Source organism: Bombus vancouverensis, unplaced genomic scaffold (genome assembly GCF_051014615.1).
Source record: "Bombus vancouverensis nearcticus unplaced genomic scaffold, iyBomVanc1_principal scaffold0029, whole genome shotgun sequence".
In the NCBI taxonomy this organism is placed as follows: domain Eukaryota; kingdom Metazoa; phylum Arthropoda; class Insecta; order Hymenoptera; family Apidae; genus Bombus; species Bombus vancouverensis.
In genome coordinates this window covers 410,712-435,543 of record NW_027468920.1, presented here as the reverse complement: position 1 = coordinate 435,543, position 24,832 = coordinate 410,712, and the positions used below count along the sequence as shown (strand labels likewise).

Genomic DNA, 24,832 nt, shown 5'->3' with positions numbered 1-24,832 from the left:
AAATGAGTGGGTTTACGAGCACATCGATGTGGAATGTGCGTATCTCAACAACCCTCTGGATGAGGATATACACATGGAGCAACCAGAACTCTTTAGATTTCCAGGTAAAGACAGAACTAGATTTGTGTGTAAGCTCAAAAAGAGCCTGTATGGACTGAAGCAAGCTGGAAGAATGTGGTTTAGACACATCAATAGCATTTTAAGAGGTATGAGTCTGAACCCATGAGTGAGTGGTCCATGTGTGTATGTGGATGCGTCTAAAAAATTTATTGTAGCTGTGTATGTGGACGACATCCTTGTGTTTGGGACGAATGAGTGGATTGAGATATTCAAAACTAGGATTAAGGACAAATTAGATGTTAGAATGCTAGGTGTAGACACTCAATTTCTGTTCATCCACCTGAGTAAGCCAAACAGCACCACTGTAGTATTCGATCAATCTGTACAGATAGGTCAAATGCTGGATCTGTTTGACATTACTCGTGAGGTTGGGGTGGTGGGAGTGTCGACACCGCTAGCTAGAGAATGTGAGGCTGGTTTTGATATTGAACGTGATGAGCCTTTCGACAGTAAATTATATGAACAAGCTGTGGGGCACATAATGTATGTAGCTACAGTAAGTCCTCCTGATGTTGCGTGTGCAATAGGGAAACTAAGCCAAAGATTCGCGAATCCGACTGTATCCGATTGGAAAGCAGTGAAGCGGGTATTCAGATATTTACTAAAGACCAAAGACTTGAAGTTAGTATACCAAAGGACCGGGCAACATCTGAAGGTGTTTTGCGACTCGGATTTTGCGGGTTGTACGGTAGACAGGAAATCCAGGAGCGGGTATGTGTTCATACTCGCTGGTGGTGCGATATCCTGGCTATCCAAAAAACAACCGATTATAGCTCAATCGACGTGCGAAGCGGAATTTGTAGCAATGCAGGAAGCAGCAAGGGAAACAGTGTGGATTTCTTTACTGTTAAAGGAATTGGGTCAACTGTCATATTGCCCTCGCCCCTGCAAGATATTCTGCGATAATATCGGAGCTATTTCATGGTCAAAGGACGAAATAGTTGCTGGGAGTTCTAAGCACGTCCAAGTGCGTTACTTTTACGTTAAGAACTGCGTATCGAGGGGGATACTAGATTATACTTATGTACCTAGTCGTGAGAATGTGGCTGACATTCTCACCAAAGGCTTAAATAGGATTAAGACTCAGCAATTTACCAAAGCTATGGGGCTTGTAGAAACTAGCGATCAAAGGGGAGTGTTGAGAAATGTTAAGTTGGTACGATCGCTGCTTACTACAAGCTGAGTTGGTACGACTTCTAACGACGCTCTTTTGTCTTAGAAGTCGACCACGTTGTTCTATTGACTTGGAGATTCCTGTGTGGTAAGACGTGTTATAAGACTGAAATATATTGGAGAAAACGAATCTAAGTGAATCGTTATTTTATAAACCCAAAACCTTATTAAATAACAATCAAAGCCATGTGTCCTGGGTTTTGGTTATGGTGTATGCAAATTCGTCGGGCGGTAAGTTTGCCAAGCTTAAAGCGTTCTCTATTAGTTTCTTCTGTGTGGTGTGTATCTTTGCGTCAGTGTATCATGGTACAATGTTTTCATTTCTCGAGTTTATCAGAAATAGGAATAACCTTTTATAGAAAAAGAAAATTTTATATTTATATATATTATATTTTTTTCTTTCCTTTTTCTTCTTCTTTTTTTTTTCTTCTTCCCCTTTTTCTTTTTTTTTTGTTTTTTTTTTATTGTTAATACCTTTGTTTTATTTTAGGTTTTACGTACTTGTTATCAGTGAAAATAAATATTATGAATGCTACTTGGATTGGAATTATATACATATATGCGTACAAAATCCATTTCTACATGTTAGATATAATAATATAACAATACTACGTAGATTAATACATAATAAAATATCCTTTTACTCCGGTTATATTTATTACTAACTCTCAATTAATCTATCTTAATTATTTTCTAACCACTTTCTATATTTATCAGCTATTTTATTTCTTCTTGTTAATCTGCGAAATCCATGCATGTACACTTCCTTGTATGGTGATTGATTGTTCACGAGGTAAGTTGCACTTTCACTGTTTTCGTTATTCGTTGAACTAACACGTTTTACATTCAAACAGTAATTGGAACACTCGTAATAAACTTCTTTTCTTTTTCCAAGTTTCCGCTATCTGTGTCATTCGACGAACAGTGCCACGCCTCCACAGCACCGTTATAACATTTAGCGATGCTGCTCTTTGCATTAAGGCAATTGAAGTTAATTCGTTCGTTTATTTTCAGCTGGTACATGGTGTTCCGCAAGCAGGGAGCCATAACCTATTTTGCATGTAGACCTTCTTGTATGATGATTACTTGTTTACAAGGTAACTTTCACTTCCCCTCTTTTAATTATTTATTGAATCGACATGTTGTATATTCAAACAATAATTGGAGTACACATAATAATTTTCCCTTTTTCTTTTTAGGTTTTCGCTATCTGTATTATTCGACGAACAGTGTTACACCTCCTTTTGATTTATCCATAATATAATTATAACATTTAGTAACCTTGTATTTTGCACCGAGACAATTGAAACTAATTTATTCACTTATTTTAGGTAGCTGTCATACATTGTGTTCCACGAACAACGATCCATAACCTATACTTGCACGTACACTTTCTTGTATGTTGATCACTTGTTCACAAGGTAACTTTCACTTTCACTAGTTAATTGTTCATTGAGTTAACACGTTTTATATTTAAGCAATAATTGAAACACGTATAATAATTTTCCTTTTTCCTTTTAGGTGTTCGATATCTGTATTATTCGACGAACAGCACTATAACATATACTACCGCACTACGTTGCCCACTGAAATCGCTTTATTCATTGCTTATTTCGATTATGCGCTAGTTTTAACTTGTTTAAATGCACCGTTCGCGGAATCCCTTTTACTTCGATCTTGACGTTTTGGTTCTGCAAGATTTCTAGCACTTTGTATGGTCCAGTATATTGATCGGAAAATTTTCCTTTACTGGGTTCTTTTAGTAAATATATCGAATCTCCTACTTTAAAATCTTGGGGGTTGATTCGTCGGTCGTAATATTCTTTTGATCTTAGTTTGGATTTTATCAAATTTTCTCTTGCCATTCGTTGTACGGTGTTAATTTTATCGAACAGATCTTCGACATATTCTGCGTAAGTTGGTTCCATGTTCTCTTCGATTATTACTTCACCAGTAGGTTCTCTGGCTAGATGTCCAAAAACTAATTCGTGCGGGGAGAATTTCGTTCCTTCGTGTACAGAGGTATTATAGGAAAACATAGCTAATTTTACCCATTCGTCCCAATTTTTGGAATTTTCAATGTATAATTTGAGATATTCTATCAGCACGTGGTGAGATCTTTCGATTGAACCGTTACTTTGTGGATGATATGCCGTCGTGGTATATTGTTTGATGCGGAATCTCTTTGCTACTTTCTTCATTAGTGAGGATGTAAAGTTCGTTCCTTGATCAGTGAGAATAGCTCTCGGTGACCCGAAACGACAAATAAATCGCTTTACATGAACGTCCGCTATCTCCGCTGAAGAGATTCCTCCTAGTGGAATCCCAATTGAGTATTTTGTTAATAAGTCTTGGATAGTTAATATATATTCGTTTCCCTTTTGGGTTTTTGGTAATGGACCTATAATATCCATACTAACCTTATCGAACGCTTTACCTGGTGTGTCTGTAAGTACCATTGGTTGCTTTGCTTTTATTCTTGTGAGTTTCTTCAATTGACATTCCTTACATGTTCTTACGTAATCTTGAATTTCCTTTTTCATATTTTCCCAATAGTAATGTTGTCGTATTCTTTGATAAGTTTTTGTTATTCCTTTGTGTCCTGCTACGCTTGATTCATGTTTTTCTCGTATTATGTTGTTCCGCGCTTCCACAGATGGGGTAATTACTTCCCCAGTGCAAATGGTGATGGTTAAGGTTTTTTCCGTAAATATTTCCTTTAATTTTCTGATTGTATATCGCCAGGGTATTTCCTCCAAGTTTCCTTTGCTAATGCTGAACGAAGTTAACTGTTTTTCATTTACTGCGTCTAATAGAGATCTTAGCGAGTTTAATAAATTTTCTGGTGTTATTGGAATATTTCTATTTTCCTTTATCGGTAGGAATACAATGTATTTTCCAGAATCGTAATTCAATCTTGCTTTTTCTAACATTAAATCTTCATAACGAGGTAATTTTCCCGTTTCCTTCATTTGTAAGGCTCCTTTATCTATCGGATTGCCATGTATATCTATAAATACTACTTTATGGTCATTTACTCTCGCAATTGAGTCTCGGGTTTCTGAAATTCTTAGTTCCGCAATTATCGTAGGTCTCGTGTCCTTTTCTCGTTGTTGAATTAGTTCTGGAATTACAGTGGAGGTCTCTTTTTCGCTTGTTGTATCCGTGCCTTCTTTTTCTCGATTGGTTATTTCTCTATCTGTACTTACATCGATTTCTGCTAATGCTTGGTCTAAATATTTTATGGGGGTTTCTTCTATTGTAAAATGTTTTCGGGTAAAACCCTTTCCTTGATTTTTAGAATCACTGGATTGAGGCAAGACGTGTGGTTTAGCTTCGAATATGGGAGAGTCTTCGGTTGACGTATCTATTTCGAATCTTTTTGAGACAGGATAGCGAATCGGTGAGACTTCCTCTCTCTTTCTGATTGGTAAACAAACTTCCGGAGGGTTCCTAGATAATGCGTCTGCGTTTGCGTTCGCCCTGCCTTCTTTGTATACAATATCAAATTCGAAGTCCGATAACTTTAATTTCCATTTCCAAATTCTTGAAGTAGGATCTTTGATAGAATGCATCCACACTAAAGGTTTATGATCGGTTACGATGGTAAACTTTCTTCCGTAAAGATACGGTCGGAAGTGCATTGCGCTGTAAACAATTGCCAGACACTCCTTTTCTATGGTAGAGTAGTTTTGTTCGGCGGGATTTAATAGCCTTGAGGCATACGCAATCGGCAAATCCTTTCCGATTGGCCCTTGACTCAGTACACCGCTTATTGCATATCCTGATGCGTCTGTAGTAAGGTTAAAGGGTTTCGAAAAGTCTGGATATTGCAGGATGGGTTTCGTCACTAACGCTGTCTTTAAATTATTGAATGCGTTTTCTTGATTTTCTGTCCATTTAAAGGAAGTGTCTTTCTTTAATAGTTGTGTCAATGGTTTCGCGACATTGGGGAAATCGGGGTATAAATCTTCTGTAATATCCTGCTAGTCCCAGAAATTGTTTGATATTTTTCGCCCTCTTTGGTCGTGGAAATTTTGATACGGCTTCGACTTTCTTCGGGTCGGGTTTCACGCCATCCTCACTAATTATATGTCCTAAATAATTCACCTCGTGTCGTAAAAATTCGCACTTATCAGGTTGTAATCGTAATTTAGCTTTCCTCAGTCTTTCCATTAATTTATTAAATTTAATTTCGTGTTCTTGGAGAGACGTGGAATAAAGCACTATGTCATCCAGATAGACGAATAGTTCTATTCCTTGCAGACCAGATAATATTGAATTCATCAAACGTTGAAATGTTGCTGGGGCATCTTTTAATCCAAAGGGCATTCTTTTGAATTGAAAATGCCCGTATGGTGTCGAAAATGCAGTTTTGTGGGCATCTTCCTGTGACATACGGATCTGGTGAAAGCTCGATGCCAAGTCAAACGTGGAAAAATATTTTGCACTTCCTAATTGATCCAATATTTCTGTAATGTTGGGTAGTGGGAAGGCATCGCCAATCGTTTTATCGTTCAATTTTCTATAATCGATGACTAATCTCCAGCGCTTATTTCCTTGCGAATCGGGTTTTTGGGCACAATCCATAACGGGGAGTTATATGGAGATATTGATGGTTCCACTACGTCCGTATCTAGTAGTTCTTGGACCTGTCGATTTATTTCTTCTCGATGTATTGGTGGATATCGATACTGTTTAGTATTGATGGGTATATTATCCGTTGTAATTATCCTATGTTCCAGAACTTCGGTTGCTTCCAATGTATCTCCTGGAATATGAAACCTATCTTGATTATTACGAATCAATTTTTTAGCATTTTCCTTTTCTTCTTCGTTCAAATGTTCGAGTCGTAGTAACTCATTTATTTTATCGTATCTACTTTCCTCCGATCTTAGAACTGTATTGCACGCTGTCCTAGGAAGCGGGAGCGGGGGGGGGGGGGGGATTTTCAAATTCTTTAATTACCATCGTTGGTGTTGTAAATACGTAATCTCTCGAAGTAGTATTTATTACTCTTATGTAACCTTTTCCTTTATGATTCCTCACAACTGCATTACCAAGATAGATTCCCTTGTTCGGCTCGATTCTTGGAATAAATCCCTCTTTTATCTCTGGATTAGCGATATTAATCGAACACGTTATTGAACTTCGCTTCGGTATAATTATTTTTTCTTTAGTATCGAAGGGAATATAAATATTTCCCCATCTGATATGTTTTCCCTCATAATCTAAACGAGCCTTACAACCTGCAAAAAATTCGGATCCTAGGATTCCGTCTTGATCGATTAGCAATGAATCATCGACTACATGAAAAACAACCGGATGGCCCGCAATCTGTATTACCGTCTGCCCTAAGAAGACCAGGCTCGTTGCCGTAATTCCTCGCACTTCGATTGATTCCTTTTCGTCGATGATGGCTGAATCGAGTATAGCAGGTTTCTTGATAATGTTGATTTCCGATCCAGAGTCTAATAATAAACTCGTCTTAGTCTTTAGATCTGGGGAAACTATTCGTGCAGTTGGGGTCGTTGGGGAATCGTTAAATTTTATTGAAATAATTCGGAGAGGTCGCCTTCCGAATCTGAATTCAACTCCTGATGATTTTCCTTCGCCGGTTGCTTGTGCTTCACTCTTTTCCTTTTGCCTTGAGATTCTGGATTCTCTGTCTGTGACCTCGTTTGGTTGTGGGATGACTCCCCCACAATATTTAGTGGTTGTTCGTTCGATCTTATGGTCGGCATTGCGTTCGCTCTGTCTCTCGTTATGGGTGGTGGAGTCGATCTCGCGGGGATGGCTGTCCTTGTTGTGTTTGTTGCCGTCGGCGCCGGTCGCCTGGTTGCCGCCTGTACTCTTGGGCGATTCGGCGTATCGTTCCTTCGTGGCTCGCCCCATTCTCCCGAAGGACGTGTTTGGTTTCCCGATGGTCTCGAAGCATAGGGTACGATTAATCCGGCATCTACTCGGGCTTTAAATTTGTAACAGTCTTTCACTAGATGCCCGGGTTTTTTGCAATAGTTACACGTGATATTTTGTCTTGTAGAATTCAAAAAATTCTGCGATGGAGGTAGCGATCTTCGATCTTGGCGGTTGTTCCTGATATTGTTGTTAGTGTTCGAAGGATGTGCGTTGTCGCGTCTGTAATAGTTCGAGGGTGTCGGTCGTTGGGGTCGCGTTCTATCGGTTATTTGTTTCAATTCGTGTGTTGCTTTGACGGCTTGACGATACGCATCTTCTAAAGTATGGTACCCTGCTATTTTTACTCGCACATATACCTCGTTCGGAAGTCCTTTAACGAAAGCTTCTTTCGTTTCCCAATCTATAGTATCTTGGATATCGGGGGATATGATGCCGTAGTCGCCTCTTTCTCCGTCCATTATTGCTAATCTAAGATTTCTAACGCGATCCATATAATGTAATATGTCTTCCCCGGGTCGTTGAAATATCGTTCCTAATTCCCCTTTATATTCGTTAAGAAATTTCTTTGGGCCGAATAGATCCTTTAATTTGTTTCCGAAATCGTTTAGACTCATTAATTCTGTGTCTTCGATGGCGAGGAGCGCGTGTCCACGGAGCTTATTTACTAACAATTTTACCAATTGAGGTTCTTGATATCTGGGAATCATATTTCGCGCGCGTTCACAAACTCTTAAAAAGTGGAATACCGATGGTCGATATCCGTCAAACACTGGCACCGATTCGATCGCATCTTTTAGCTTAATTGGCTGGGTATGTCCACTCGGCTGGACCGTCTCTTGTTGCGTTGTCGGCGGCGATACGGGTGTTTTAGGTTCTTGTTTTGTTTTAAGTTCGAATAAGCCGCTTTGTAATTCGGCGAGTTTTGCACTCATATCGCGAAAGTTCGCATCCCATGCTTTACGCTTTTCCGACAATATCAAAACCATTTCTTCGTCCAACGATTCCACTACACTCGCCATTGTTTCTTAAATATTTGTTAAATATATATATTAATCAAGATAGACTAACTAAATATTAACGACAAGACATGACTGAACTCGGTGCAAAGGAATAAAGTTATGCTACACGAAATAACTGGTAACACAATACACAAAACATTAACTAAATTAAACGAGACTTACATAAATGCAAGTCACGTATAATCGAAACAATGACTATTGAAATTCGGTAACAATACAATCCATGCTATCGCATTAAAGTAGCACACGGTATTGACACACACAATATCATGAAACACAAAACAATATTACAAAACACTACTAAATAAAATTATAGTGATTAACAATTAATTAGTTATTTCAGCAACACGTTACTGTTGACATTAAACCAGCGCCATACCAAAGAGACACGCGAGCGACCATGTTGAAAAATTCGTCGCGCGCACATACAAATAACAGCCAATGCAATACAATACAGCATCATAATAGCAATGTTAGGTACTAATAAAAAAAAAAAAAAAAAAAAAAACAAGAAAAAGGGGGAGAGAGTTAAGGAAACTATATATAATAAATAACAACTAACATAATTATAACATATTATATATATTATATTATATACAGGGATACAGTATTCGTACAAAGGAACAGATCCAAACGAAAATTATATATATAAAAAAAAAATAAATAATATATATATGTAATATCGTGATATAATATATTTACAAGGAATGGATGATACAGATGTTAATCGGACAGAAAAAGACGATTGTTGTTCAACCTGAACTATTCACACCAAACGTACAGAAAACAGCACAACTAAATAATTAGATAACGACTCGACTTTCACAAAATGCAATCAACACTCTCTCGGCAACGCCACTCGCAAACTCCGTTTGTTGATTCCTTTTCTCCCGTCCCTTGGCAACCGCTCGTGGCCAAGATCACGTAGGTCTCCTCTTTCCAAAACTACGCGATCAAAAACAATCGCCTCGGCTCTCGCGACATTCCACGCGGTTCACCCGCCAACTCCCTGGCCTCTCACTCACGATACTACACTCTGCCATTCTGCAATAACATCTGCCCTCAGATGTTGCCTTCTATCTCGCTGTCATCAGATGCGTCACTTTCGGCGTTTATGACCCAAGGTTTCATAAAATCAGCAGTAGTTGATGACCGTTTTGGCCCCTCATGCTCTCCTACCTTCTCCACAATGTAGCGATCATTCCGCATTGCTCGCACTATCCGGTACGGACCCAAAAATCTTCCTTCCAGTTTTAATCCTGGGCCAAACTGCGTTCTCTTTATGGCCACCAACTCTCCACTTAGGTACTGTTTCGCACCTTTTCTTCTTTTGTTGTAGTGCCTCCGATTTTCCTCTTGAGTAGCAGCAATTTTCCACCACCCATTCTTCTTCAACCAATTTTCGGATCTGTGGGTCTTCTTTAGTTTGCATCTCGACCCCGACAAGTAGCTGGAAAGGAGTTTTTCCCGTGCTCCTGTTTAATGTAAAATTCAGGTATTTCTGTACTTGGTCGACATGTTTATACCAATCATCGGGTTTAGGGGCAGTCAGTTTACTTAGTAAAGGTATGAGTGTCCTGTTTACCCTCTCTACCTGCCCGTTCCCCCTCGGCGCCCCCGTCGTGACTAATAAATGCTTTATATTTTCCTCTTCGCAATACTCTTGGAACGCGTTGGATGTGAACGCTGTTCCCCGATCAGAGATAATTCGTCGTGGGTTCCCAAAAACAGCCGCTTGCTTCTTCAGTCGATCGATAACATCCGCGGTATCAGTAGATCTAGTAGGATAAAGCCACGTAAACTTCGTGAACGCATCCACTACTACAAAGATGTGTGCGTATCTTTTCTTTGTAGCTGTCATAGGGCCCGCATGGTCAATATGGTAAGTGTCTAACGGTGTGTCACCTTTGTCTAACGGATTTAGATATCCCTCTTGCTTGCCCAATTTTCGTTCGGCTAGGATACAATCGAGACAGTTAGATACCACATGCTCGACCTTTTCACGTAGCCCCTTAAACCAAAAGTCCTTCTTGACTATAGCTTCTGTTTTGGTGACCCCAAAATGCCCACGCTCGTGCGCCTGCCTGACTACCTGAACCTGCATAGCCTTCGGTACTACTATTAACACATCATCCTTACACTCTTTATACAAAATATTGTTCCTTATTACATACCCATCGACCTGATTGCACGTTGCGGCGTCTAAAATCCTACGGACTTCAACGTCCTTGTTCTGTGCACTTCTCAACCGTGCAATCAGCCCGTCTTCACTTTCCGTTACATACATAGTGCTCGGCAGGGGGGTTCTACTCAGAGCATCCACATGCTGCGTGCTTTTACCTGGCCTATGACACACCTGATACTTAAACTCGTCTAGTAACAAGGCCCATCTGGCTACACGCACACACAAATCTTTCTTTTTCATTGTCATAGCAAACGCTTGGCAATCCGTGACGATAGTAAACGGCATACCTAACAGATATATTCTAAACTTGTTCAACGCTTTTACAATTGCTAGTACTTCCAGTTCGTAACTGGTGTACTTTGCCTCGGCGAGAGTTGTTTTTCCGCTGGCAAAGTAGACCGGATGGAATTTTCCATCGTCCAGATCTAGTTGCATTAAAATTGCTCCGTAACCCTCTGCGGACGCGTCTGTATGCAACTCAGTCTCCGCGCCCATTCTATACAACTTTAACACTGGTTCGTTGACAAGCGCTGTTTTCAAGATTTCAAAGGCCTCTACTTCTCGATCGCCGAACTGAAATTTTACCTCCTTTTTCAACAAATCCGTCAAAGGCTTAGCAATCTTCGCGTATCCCCTAATAAATTTTCGAAAGTACCCCGTAAGTCCCAAAAAACTCTGAACCTTTTTAACAGATGTTGGCTTGGGAAAGTTTGCTACTGCCCTAGTTTTATGTGTAGACGGCCTTATGGTATTTTTTGAGACTATATACCCCAAATATTCAATTTCCTGCTGCAGAAAACGACATTTTCCCCAGTTTATAATTAGCCCATACTGCTCAGCTAACTCTATGACCATTTGCAAACGTTCCCACGCCTCCTCTAAATTCTTTGCAAGAATAATAATGTCATCCATATACACGATAACAATACCTTTACCTACTAGTTCCTTAAAGATCATCGAAATATACTTCTGAAACACAATGGGTGAAATCTTTAAACCAAACGGCAACTTCAAAAATTCATATTGCCCCGATGGCGTAACGAAAGATGTATATTTTCGGCTGTCTTTGTCTAAACACACGTGAAAAAAACCATTCTTTAAATCCAACGTTGTGAAAAACTGAGTACCTTGCAATGCATCTAAAATATCATCAATTAAAGGCAATGGGAAATGTGGACACTCAATAAGTTCATTAAGCTCGCGAAAATCAACACAGACTCTGATAGAACCATCTTTCTTTCTAACTACAACTATGGGACTTGCATATTCTGAGTTTGACGGTTTTATTGTGCCTTCATTTGTCCATAATTCCATCAACTCGTCCACCTCTTTTTTCTCCGAAGGCGCCAATCTTCGCGGCCTTCGAACCACAGGTTTGTCACTCTTTAAAACGATTTTTGCCGTTATCCCAACGTCCCGCTTTTTCTCCGGCCTATACCCCCTAACGATATCGCGAATCGCTTCACGATAATGCGGTTCCCGTACGTGTGTTAGGTCTGTTTCGTCGGTCTGTTCTACCACGTTAACTCTAAACACATCCGGCACGTCTTTGTTAGTCTGTTCGTCAAGCCGCAAGAAAGTCACTTCGCCTCGTTTAACCCGTAACTCTACCTGATCCAGAAAATCAGTGCCTAACAACAGGCCGTGCTTCGTCAATATTTTGTTTGAAACAACGTGCAAAGTGATTGGCAGTTTACACCCATCAACCGTCATTACCTTGGTGAATTCACCCCAGGTCTCATTGCCAGCGGAACCAACACCGTCGAACTTAAGCGTGCATTTACCTAGGGGTGGTGACCCTAACCTCGCATACTCGTCTGATCGAATGAACGTGAGATCACTACCCGTATCCACTAGTGCCACAAACCTACAATCATCTATCGCCACTTCCTTCACATACTTCCCCTTTTCGGATCTTGACACTACGCAAGTCTCTTTCGGTCGTGCCGTACACCTCGCTGCAATATGTCCAAATCCGCTGCACTCGGAACACCTAACACCTTCTCCCCTCTCCGGACACATAACACTTACATGATCCTCACTACCGCAAATGAAGCATCTTCTTTTCTTCATTGCATCTACAGATTGACTGGGCTTCCCGTTCTTCTGGGTTTTAGCCGGCTTCACAATCGACTTTATTCTGCGACTCTTCTGCTCTTCGTACATCACTAACCTCTTCCTCAACTCTTTGATTGATGTAGCGCCGTACAATATAGCCTTATTGTTCTCGTCGTCTATTATTCCATCCACGATGTATTCCACCTTTGCTTCCTCCTCTATGTCCACATGGTTGGCTATTTCGAGCATGCGGTACATGTAAGCCAAACATGCTTCATCACTCTCCTTTTTTGTTTCTTCAAGTTTCTGATGTACTTGCCTACTGTTGACTTTCCTCGAAAATTCTTTCACTAGCCCCCTCTTCAACTCATGCCAAGTCCTGGCATGACACTCGAAGCTCGCAAATATTTTCGCTGATCCCTTCAGCAGCTTCCTCGCGTAGACTGCCTTCTGCCCATCCGACCACATGCACGTATCAGCGACTTCCTCGAACGACTCGAACCATCGTTCGACATTTTCACCTTTGTTGCCACTAAACGACTCTAATGCATCTTCGACGTCTCTAAAACTCAGTGTCGAACCAACACATGCCCTTCGACAATATTCATCACGGTCCTGATACACCCTTCGCGTACCTCTCTTGTATCCTCCTGCGTCTTTTTTGTCATCTTCATACTCACTTTCGTCGTCGCTTTCTTCTTCCGACGTTATGTCATTACCATCCATGGCCGCTTGAAGCCGTGCGCGTAATTCTACTTTTCTTCCCGTCGTTTTTAAACCCAAACTAGCGAGGCGCTCCTTCAACTCCTTCGTATTCATTTTCTCAAAATTTTCATCTTCGTTACAATCACGCTCAGCTCTCTGTACATTTCCTAAATCTCGTTGACCGGTTAGCTCTTCACCGCCCGTCGATCCCTTAGGATACGATTGTCCAGCCCTACACGCCCGATTCAGCCTTGCAATCAGCACTGACCTCGCACCAGATATAGGGAGGTTCATTCGCGCGAGCTTACTCCTCAGCTCCTCCAGCGTCGAACCCTCTTCACCCGACAATCGTCCCCGACGTTTGCCATTTTTCACACTACACAAACTTAAACAGTCAACGATATCGTCTTTTATCGCACCGCGTACCGGTAAATTCACAACTAGCTCGAATAGCTCTGTTAAACCGTTTCGTTTTCTGTCTTGTCCAATCCCGGACGAGCCCCCAAAAATGTAATATCGTGATATAATATATTTACAAGGAATGGATGATACAGATGTTAATCGGACAGAAAAAGACGATTGTTGTTCAACCTGAACTATTCACACCAAACGTACAGAAAACAGCACAACTAAATAATTAGATAACGACTCGACTTTCACAAAATGCAATCAACACTCTCTCGGCAACGCCACTCGCAAACTCCGTTTGTTGATTCCTTTTCTCCCGTCCCTTGGCAACCGCTCGTGGCCAAGATCACGTAGGTCTCCTCTTTCCAAAACTACGCGATCAAAAACAAACGCCTCGGCTCTCGCGACATTCCACGCGGTTCACCCGCCAACTCCCAGGCCTCTCACTCACGATACTACATATATACATTAACTATTTTTATATGTGTGTACAGAACTGATGGCGAACTCATCAACCATTTTCTGAACGACGGATGGAAGAACATGAATAGCAATCCACACAGTGGAACTGTAAAGTATTTGTACGCCACTCACGAAACCAAACACTGATGCTATCCACCTGTAAACAAACAACATTTATAACTATGCATATAATTTTCACTTATGTTCACCACTATATATATATACACGCATGTTGTAAAGTAGGCGGTATTTATAACATTCACTTCCATTGATAATGCAAGTGACTCATAAAAATAAGCCGTCATATTTACCATTGCACGCACATATATATATATATATATATATATATATATACTCGAAAACAAGGTACATTTGTGATATTTGTTCCTATTGATGATATATACTTATATATTTATAACAATAAAACAAATCTCATTTATACTACTTACCAATACGTACGCATATATGTATATAATTACAATCCAAGTAGTATTCATAATATTTATTTTCACTGATAACAAGTACGTAAAACCTAAAATAAAACAAAGGTTTTAACAATAAAAGGAAACAAAAAAAAAAAGAAAAAGGGGAAGAAGAAAAAAGGAAAGAAAAAAAATATAACGTTGTTAGGGAAGTGATACATTTACACTGTACATGAGAGTGTGTGTGTAAGGGCCAGAGGGCGTCAAGGTCTTAGTGGAGACAAAAGACTGTTGCCAGATGTTAGAAGAATCTAGGATAGTCGGTTGGCGACCAGCGTGCGTGCAAGACGTTCTTCAGAGAGTAATATAGATGTATAACTGTTGTGTGGGAAATGTAGGCAATAATTTGTATTCCCATATCCTCGAATTTCCTTAACAAATATATATAAATATAAAATTTTCTTTTTCTATAAAAGGTTATTCCTATTTCTGATAAACTCGAGAAATGAAAACATTATACCATGATACACTGACACAAAGATACACCACACAGAAGAAACTAATAGAGAACGCTTTAAGCTTGGCAAACTTACCGCCCGACGAATTTGCATACACCATAACCAAAACCCAGGACACATGGCTTTGATCGCAGGAGAAGCGGTCCATATAGTCAAATGCATTCCGGTACAAGTAAAGGTACGACATACAACAAAATGCTACTCGGAACTACCCGTTTGGCAAAGGAATCGCACCACAGGAACTCCGCCCGGACGTGCGCCAAACGTGGCGATATTCAGCACCATCGTCGTTGGCCACGAGCGGAATGTATACCCAAAAGACCTCGATGCACTACGGGACCACGTCATGTTCCCGGCAGAAAATCTGCAGTCTTGAACGCATTGGCCAGAGGGCAACAGGAAAAACAATCGTCCCTGGAACAGTAAACATCCTGGGAATGATGGACAAAACACATTAACGACAATAGCGAAAAATACCGTATCAAGCTTATGGACTGGTTTTATGAAATTTGGAACTGTCAGTGCAGCAATATTTGGAATACTCGCAATATTTAAACTAATCAAGACAATAATATATATAGCCGCACACGGATACCAGTTACGTGAAACTTACGAATGCGGAATCGCCCTATTAGGAGCAATATGCGGCTCAGTCACCCACCCGCTACTATACCTCAAAAGAAGACGAAATATCGATGATCAAACTGCACAACCTCAAGGGATATCGATAACACCGGTAGTCACTCAACTACCAACGACATCTACGTCCGCCTTGAGCGAACTTAGGGATACCATCAGTCAAATTTCCTTTGGAAATTTGAACTCCAAGGGCGGGGGTGTCACGTCCCGCGCTCCGCACGCGCCGTAACAAGAACAAGAAAACCATTCTATACAAAACACGCGAATAAGGATTTGAATGCACAAACGAACACACGGCACTACGAAACAAAAGGAAGGATTAACAAAACGAGGGCGATTGACGGATCCAACCAATAAACAAAATACATATACACACAATTCTAAATAAACCAGGAAATAAGAATAACTACAAAAGGGGAAAATAATTGAAACGCCAGGAATATATATATATATATAAATATATTTCAATCAATCAATTTGGAGAGTTACATATAAGTATAAACATATATGCCGAACATGTAATAACCTAGTAAATATTAGAGACAGTGCTTCCAATACTATGCAATAAATACAATATTATCAATTTATGAAATATAAGTATACATGAAGTCAAAAACTAATAGTTTAACGAATACATAAAACATACAATATTGTATTATTAAAGAAATGAAGGTTACATTGTCAGAAATATATATATGTGTGCGAATTCTATCAAACTGATAATCTTAGATACATACTTAAAACTAGCCTACATTCCGGTAAAGAATTATAAAATAAGAACTATATTACGGAACATGCATGTCTATATATAAATATATAAATTATATTCTAAACTAAACTACTATTAATGTATGCGCATTCTACATTATTGATTCAAATCGATAATCTAAGATACATACTTAAAACTAGCCTACATTCCGGTAAAGGATAAATAAATAATTGACATTTCATTTCGTATGAATACTACACTGCCAGGAGAAATATGCATATGAATACGTGTATATATATATATATATATGTATGTGTGCGCGTATGTTTTATATTATCGAATACTCTATAAAATAAACTACTCAAAACAATAAATAACGCAATCGAAGAATTACAAAACATTAGCCATATTAAAATGACACACAACATAAATATATATATATATATATATATGTCGGAGATGAAATGAAAACCGGAGCCTTCCCTATGCAATTTTGAGGAAGCCTTTTAATGCTTTAGCCCAGATTTTATCATAACTGTAATTAAGTAATTGTCATCTGTAATTGTTTGACATTTGTGAAAAGCGAAAGTGGGTTCGAGGTGACAACTGGTCGCTGAACGTAGCCACGGTCACGGGATAAACGTTTTGCCTGACGAAGGTGTGGATCGGTTGTATTGTTCTCCCTAGAAATCACATAGAATTGTACTTTAGAGATGTCGATATAATGGGACACACGTTGTATGAGGAATCAATCTCCAGACAGAAACTGCCTAGCAACGGCGTTTGGATCTTTCTCGATGTTTCCAAGGAGTATATAACAAACTTCTGACAGATATTGCCTAGCAACAACGATTGGAACCTTCTCGATGTTTCCAGCGAGAATATAAAAAACAAATGCAGTCGGATTACGAAAAAGATTTTAATCAGAGAGCATTCGTGTGATCGCCTTGGAAAGTGATACATCGAGTAATTTTCCGAGTGATTCAGCAAACGTATTTTTTGTGTTATAAAAATTGTTTAAAGTTTTCCCGTTGACCGTGGATTCGTTTGAACTCCGGATCATTGTTTATAGCGTAAATTAAATTCAATATTTGTAAATTTATCAATCGTTAATTTTCATTATTCGTTAAATTAGTAAATCGTAAGATATATTATTCGTTTATTTTATTGTTCGATAAAACTTATTATTCTTTAATCTAATTAATAATCTAATTTATCATTTGTTAATCAATCATATCATTTATAAGAATTCATTATTCATAATATTTGTAAAACCTTGTTTATTCGTGTAAATATATTCTCTGTTTTGTAAAACAATGGCTAATTCAAACGAAGAATCGTTACGCGCCTTAAATCCTAATGTTAACCCGACATATATATATATATATATATATATATATATATATATATACGTATATTCACACGAACAATACTTTTGTCACTTTAAAACAATATTAATAAATAAATGTTGTAATTGCGGTAGAATAAGGAAAAACGAGCGGCACACGGAAAATTACTTCGATATCAAGCAAAACTAAAGACCCGTCACTATAACTTTACTGATGACATTTATGAGCAGCCATGTTAGATTTACACGCGTATTGCGACAGGAATATTAGGGATTAATGGAAGTCAGTCGCGAGAAATAAATCATGAAAACACATTCTTAACACTTTTCTTTAATAAAATCAGTGCGCAACTACAAATGTAAAAAATATATATATGTCGGAGATGAAAGAACACCGGAGTCTGTAATTGAACAATTGTAGTTATTCAATCCGATTGTAATTGTTCGAGAGTTGTGATAATGAGCTTGGGCTCGAGGCGACAGCCAGTCGCCGAACGTAGCCGCGGTTACGGGATGAACGCTTTGTTTAACAAAGGTATGGAGTAATTCTATAGCTCTCCTTAAAAGAAATATTCGTGGCGACACGCGACAGTAAACATTCCAACGGGTTCTGTCCCGTGGCTCGCCACACGCAGACCCTATTCTTCGAGTAAGATGATTCACGCCCCTAACCCTAATTCTAATGTAAACCCGACATGTATATATATATATATATATATATATATATATATATATATATATATATATATATAATTAATTAAAAAGGGGGAAATATAAAATTAAAAATACATATATTTAACAAACATAAAATAGATATCACATTTAAAAAAAAAAATATATATATATCATACATAAAAGCAAAAGACATATAAAAGGAAAAAAATAATAATAATAAGGAACCTCTGATGGAAATGCCTCCGCAAACATTGTTCGAACGTCGATCACCGAAACCTAGGGAAACAACAAGAAAGGGAAAAACATCAAAATCGCAAACACAATCATAAGCGTACCCCCAGCGGACCACCACCCCGTGGGGGATGGCATAAATAAGCAAAGCAACGTAGAGCAGGGCTCATTATTATTCCGGTGAACATTCTTATTACGTCCATTGCTCATTATTATTCTGGTGAACATTCTTATTACGTTCATTGCTCATTATTATTCCGGTGAACATTCTTATTACGTTCATTATTCTTCGTTCATTATTCTTCGCTCATTATTATAGTGATCATTGTTATTACCGTTCATTATTCTTTGTTCATTATTATTGCGATCTTCGTTATTACAGTTCATAATTATTTTGTTCACTCTTTGTGTTCATTGTTATTACGTTCGTTATTGCGCTCATCTTTAGAAATTTTGTATAGTATTTTGCGCTTCGGTGTCTTTAGTTTTTCGGTCAAGAAAAGAGAGCCGCGACTAAGTAAAAAGAAAATTTTATCTTTGAACGCGCATTGTAATTGCGGTATTAATCCAGTTAGGATTAAACGCAGGTTTAAGAATCGAAGACCACATGATGGCGTGTTTCATCTTAGCCGGCCTCGTGGCGGACCCAAACTACGCGACATATCTTAGGACGGTGAGACTCGATAAGAATCTAACCTCGAGGGTCGTGAAATCCGATCTCCTACTTGAGGAAAGGAGAATGGAAGCGGCCATGGGTCCCTCCGAGAAGAACAGTGCAATGGCGGCTTGCAAACAATCGAAGACCAAGCCCCAACAAAATCAAGATGGCGCTAAGAAAAAGCACAAAAACCCTTAGGATAAAAAATGCTATAAATGTGGAAAACGAGGCCACATATCGTACAACTGCCATGAGGGAAAAGAAGACAAGGAAGAGAAAGACCCAGAAAACAAAGTGGAGAAAGGATCGGAAGATAAACCGAGATCCAAGGGACTTATCTCCACACTGGCTTTATCATCTATCAACCACGTGGAAAGGGACAGGATCAGCTATCTTGACTCGGGAGCCTCAAACCATATGACCCCGGATAGGTATCGGTTCGTGGACTTCGTGCCTGCGACTGGACAGATCCGGATTGGTAAGGGGTACCTGGAAGTCAAGGGAAAAGGCACGATCGTCGTGAAGATGACCAAAGCCTGTGGCGGGTGGAGTCTATCCTTGTCGAACGCCCTGTGGGTGCCTGAATTAGATGTAAATCTAATCTCGATCACTCAATTGGCATGGGGATGTGGTATTTAACTCAAAGGTAGGAGACAACGTGTACTACCTAGAGACAATACCACCTGAGAGGCATGTAGCAAACGTTTCCATGGAGAACGATCAAGAAGAACCTGGAAATGATGACGACCACGCCGAGGTTATTGAAGCTAAGGCGTACAAAGGTATCGTGTCATGGCATGAGAGGTTAGGTCATCTACATGGGGACGCGATGAGAAAGATCCCTGTGAGGAACGTGAAGGAGGGCTCTAGGATACATGAGGAACCATGCGGGGTCTGCGTGAAAGGGAAAATGACAAAAGTACCATTTCCGAAGACAGCCCACCACATGTGTCAACGTCAGAATCATCAGTAGGAAGAATGAAGTACTCAAGTGCTTCAAGGAGTACCAGGCGGAGGTGGAGGCTTTACACCAATCCAAGATAAGTGCCCTTCAAACAGATAACGGGGGTGAGTACACAGGAGAAAACTTCGAGAACTACCTGAAGGAGAAAGGCATCTTACACAGGAAAACTGTTCCTAGAAACCCTGAACAAAATGGGGTCTCTGAACGAGCGAACAGAACCCTGGTCGAGATGTCCAGATGTTTACTCATCCAATCTGGACTCCCTGACTATCTGTGGGGGGAGGCTGTGAACACGGCATGCCACATAAGAAACCTATGCCCATCCGCTGCCATCGGAGACAAGATCCCACTGGAATTATGGAAGGGTAAGGGATGTGACCTCCAAGGGGAGATAAACAGACTGAGAGTGTTTGGATGCAGAGTCTGGCATCTAAAGAGTCCAAGCGGAGGAAAATTCGAGAGCAGAGCGGATGAGGGGATATTTGTGGGATATGACAGACAGGTCAAAGGTTATAGAATTTACCTACCGAAGATCCAAAAGGTGATAATATCCTGTCATGTCAGGTTCGAGGAGAACACGTTTCCCTACAAGAGCGCTAAGGCGGAAACTAACCATATAAAGGATAAGTCTTCGGAATGGATATGGGATGTAGAAACCTTTGAACATAGGGGAGAAGCCGGTCAAACTGACGTCGAGACACAGAGTGACGGAGAAAACGACGAAGGGGAAACCGACTACTTTATGGACAGTTTAACGTGTGAGGACAATCCAGTGAATACTGTGAGTGTACCGTTTGTGCCGAGGAGGTCGGCAAGACTACACAAACCAAGAATATGTGATTGTTGTGCTCACACTGCGACTGTTTGTAAAACTCAAAACGTGTGTGTACCTGTGAATGTGTATGAAGCCCTGAGGGGGCCAGACGCTCAAAAATGGACTGATGCAATAAGGAAGGAACTAGACAATCTAAAAAGTAAAGATGTGTGGGACATTGTGCAAAGACCCTTAAATAAAAACGTTATAGACTGTAAGTGGGTGCTTGTGATAAAGAGAGACCCTGATAGGTATAAGGCTAGGCTAGTAGCTCGGGGATTCTGGCAGAGGCCTGGAGTAGATTATTCAGAAACCTTTAATCCAATAGCAAAACGCAGAACTCTAAGAATTCTGCTTGCTCTATGTGCGGAAAATGAGTGGGTTTACGAGCACATCGATGTGGAATGTGCGTATCTCAACAACCCTCTGGATGAGGATATACACATGGAGCAACCAGAACTCTTTAGATTTCCAGGTAAAGACAGAACTAGATTTGTGTGTAAGCTCAAAAAGAGCCTGTATGGACTGAAGCAAGCTGGAAGAATGTGGTTTAGACACATCAATAGCATTTTAAGAGGTATGAGTCTGAACCCATGAGTGAGTGGTCCATGTGTGTATGTGGATGCGTCTAAAAAATTTATTGTAGCTGTGTATGTGGACGACATCCTTGTGTTTGGGACGAATGAGTGGATTGAGATATTCAAAACTAGGATTAAGGACAAATTAGATGTTAGAATGCTAGGTGTAGACACTCAATTTCTGTTCATCCACCTGAGTAAGCCAAACAGCACCACTGTAGTATTCGATCAATCTGTACAGATAGGTCAAATGCTGGATCTGTTTGACATTACTCGTGAGGTTGGGGTGGTGGGAGTGTCGACACCGCTAGCTAGAGAATGTGAGGCTGGTTTTGATATTGAACGTGATGAGCCTTTCGACAGTAAATTATATGAACAAGCTGTGGGGCACATAATGTATGTAGCTACAGTAAGTCCTCCTGATGTTGCGTGTGCAATAGGGAAACTAAGCCAAAGATTCGCGAATCCGACTGTATCCGATTGGAAAGCAGTGAAGCGGGTATTCAGATATTTACTAAAGACCAAAGACTTGAAGTTAGTATACCAAAGGACCGGGCAACATCTGAAGGTGTTTTGCGACTCGGATTTTGCGGGTTGTACGGTAGACAGGAAATCCAGGAGCGGGTATGTGTTCATACTCGCTGGTGGTGCGATATCCTGGCTATCCAAAAAACAACCGATTATAGCTCAATCGACGTGCGAAGCGGAATTTGTGGCAATGCAGGAAGCAGCAAGGGAAACAGTGTGGATTTCTTTACTGTTAAAGGAATTGGGTCAACTGTCATATTGCCCTCGCCCCTGCAAGATATTCTGCGATAATATCGGAGCTATTTCATGGTCAAAGGACGAAATAGTTGCTGAGAGTTCTAAGCACGTCCAAGTGCGTTACTTTTACGTTAAGAACTGCGTATCGAGGGGGATACTAGATTATACTTATGTACCTAGTCGTGAGAATGTGGCTGACATTCTCACCAAAGGCTTAAATAGGATTAAGACTCAGCAATTTACCAAAGCTATGGGGCTTGTAGAAACTAGCGATCAAAGGGGAGTGTTGAGAAATATTAAGTTGGTACGATCGCTGCTTACTACAAGCTGAGTTGGTACGACTTCTAACGACGCTCTTTTGTCTTAGAAGTCGACCACGTTGTTCTATTGACTTGGAGATTCCTGTGTGGTAAGACGTGTTATAAGACTGAAATATATTGGAGAAAACGAATCTAAGTGAATCGTTATTTTATAAACCCAAAACCTTATTAAATAACAATCAAAGCCATGTGTCCTGGGTTTTGGTTATGGTGTATGCAAATTCGTCGGGCGGTAAGTTTGCCAAGCTTAAAGCGTTCTCTATTAGTTTCTTCTGTGTGGTGTGTATCTTTGCGTCAGTGTATCATGGTACAATGTTTTCATTTCTCGAGTTTATCAGAAATAGGAATAACCTTTTATAGAAAAAGAAAATTTTATATTTATATATATTATATTTTTTTCTTTCCTTTTTCTTCTTCTTTTTTTTTGCTTCTTCCCCTTTTTCTTTTTTTTTTGTTTTTTTTTTATTGTTAATACCTTTGTTTTATTTTAGGTTTTACGTACTTGTTATCAGTGAAAATAAATATTATGAATGCTACTTGGATTGGAATTATATACATATATGCGTACAAAATCCATTTCTACATGTTAGATATAATAATATAACAATACTACGTAGATTAATACATAATAAAATATCCTTTTACTCCGGTTATATTTATTACTAACTCTCAATTAATCTATCTTAATTATTTTCTAACCACTTTCTATATTTATCAGCTATTTTATTTCTTCTTGTTAATCTGCGAAATCCATGCATGTACACTTCCTTGTATGGTGATTGATTGTTCACGAGGTAAGTTGCACTTTCACTGTTTTCGTTATTCGTTGAACTAACACGTTTTACATTCAAACAGTAATTGGAACACTCGTAATAAACTTCTTTTCTTTTTCCAAGTTTCCGCTATCTGTGTCATTCGACGAACAGTGCCACGCCTCCACAGCACCGTTATAACATTTAGCGATGCTGCTCTTTGCATTAAGGCAATTGAAGTTAATTCGTTCGTTTATTTTCAGCTGGTACATGGTGTTCCGCAAGCAGGGAGCCATAACCTATTTTGCATGTAGACCTTCTTGTATGATGATTACTTGTTTACAAGGTAACTTTCACTTCCCCTCTTTTAATTATTTATTGAATCGACATGTTGTATATTCAAACAATAATTGGAGTACACATAATAATTTTCCCTTTTTCTTTTTAGGTTTTCGCTATCTGTATTATTCGACGAACAGTGCTACACCTCCTTTTGATTTATCCATAATATAATTATAACATTTAGTAACCTTGTATTTTGCACCGAGACAATTGAAACTAATTTATTCACTTATTTTAGGTAGCTGTCATACATTGTGTTCCACGAACAACGATCCATAACCTATACTTGCACGTACACTTTCTTGTATGTTGATCACTTGTTCACAAGGTAACTTTCACTTTCACTAGTTAATTGTTCATTGAGTTAACACGTTTTATATTTAAGCAATAATTGAAACACGTATAATAATTTTCCTTTTTCCTTTTAGGTGTTCGATATCTGTATTATTCGACGAACAGCACTATAACATATACTACCGCACTACGTTGCCCACTGAAATCGCTTTATTCATTGCTTATTTCGATTATGCGCTAGTTTTAACTTGTTTAAATGCACCGTTCGCGGAATCCCTTTTACTTCGATCTTGACGTTTTGGTTCTGCAAGATTTCTAGCACTTTGTATGGTCCAGTATATTGATCGGAGAATTTTCCTTTACTGGGTTCTTTTAGTAAATATATCGAATCTCCTACTTTAAAATCTTGGGGGTTGATTCGTCGGTCGTAATATTCTTTTGATCTTAGTTTGGATTTTATCAAATTTTCTCTTGCCATTCGTTGTACGGTGTTAATTTTATCGAACAGATCTTCGACAGATTCTGCGTAAGTTGGTTCCATGTTCTCTTCGATTATTACTTCACCAGTAGGTTCTCTGGCTAGATGTCCAAAAACTAATTCGTGCGGGGAGAATTTCGTTCCTTCGTGTACAGAGGTATTATAGGAAAACATAGCTAATTTTACCCATTCGTCCCAATTTTTGGAATTTTCAATGTATAATTTGAGATATTCTATCAGCACGTGGTGAGATCTTTCGATTGAACCGTTACTTTG

At 39.4% G+C, this 24,832-nt stretch overlaps 1 long non-coding RNA gene across 2 annotated transcripts; it reads left to right on the top strand.

Annotated features, from left to right (window-relative positions):
- The first annotated feature begins 22,679 nt into the window (after nucleotides 1-22,679).
- Nucleotides 22,680-24,589, top strand: LOC143304293 (uncharacterized). 2 transcript variants are annotated; one of them, XR_013061026.1, is made up of 4 exons: nucleotides 22,680-22,922; nucleotides 23,706-23,788; nucleotides 24,023-24,112; nucleotides 24,213-24,589. It is a non-coding gene; the product is annotated as an uncharacterized LOC143304293 (long non-coding RNA). The 2 variants fall into 2 exon arrangements; XR_013061025.1 differs by having other exon boundaries at nucleotides 22,680-23,788.
- The last annotated feature ends 243 nt before the right edge of the window (nucleotides 24,590-24,832 follow it).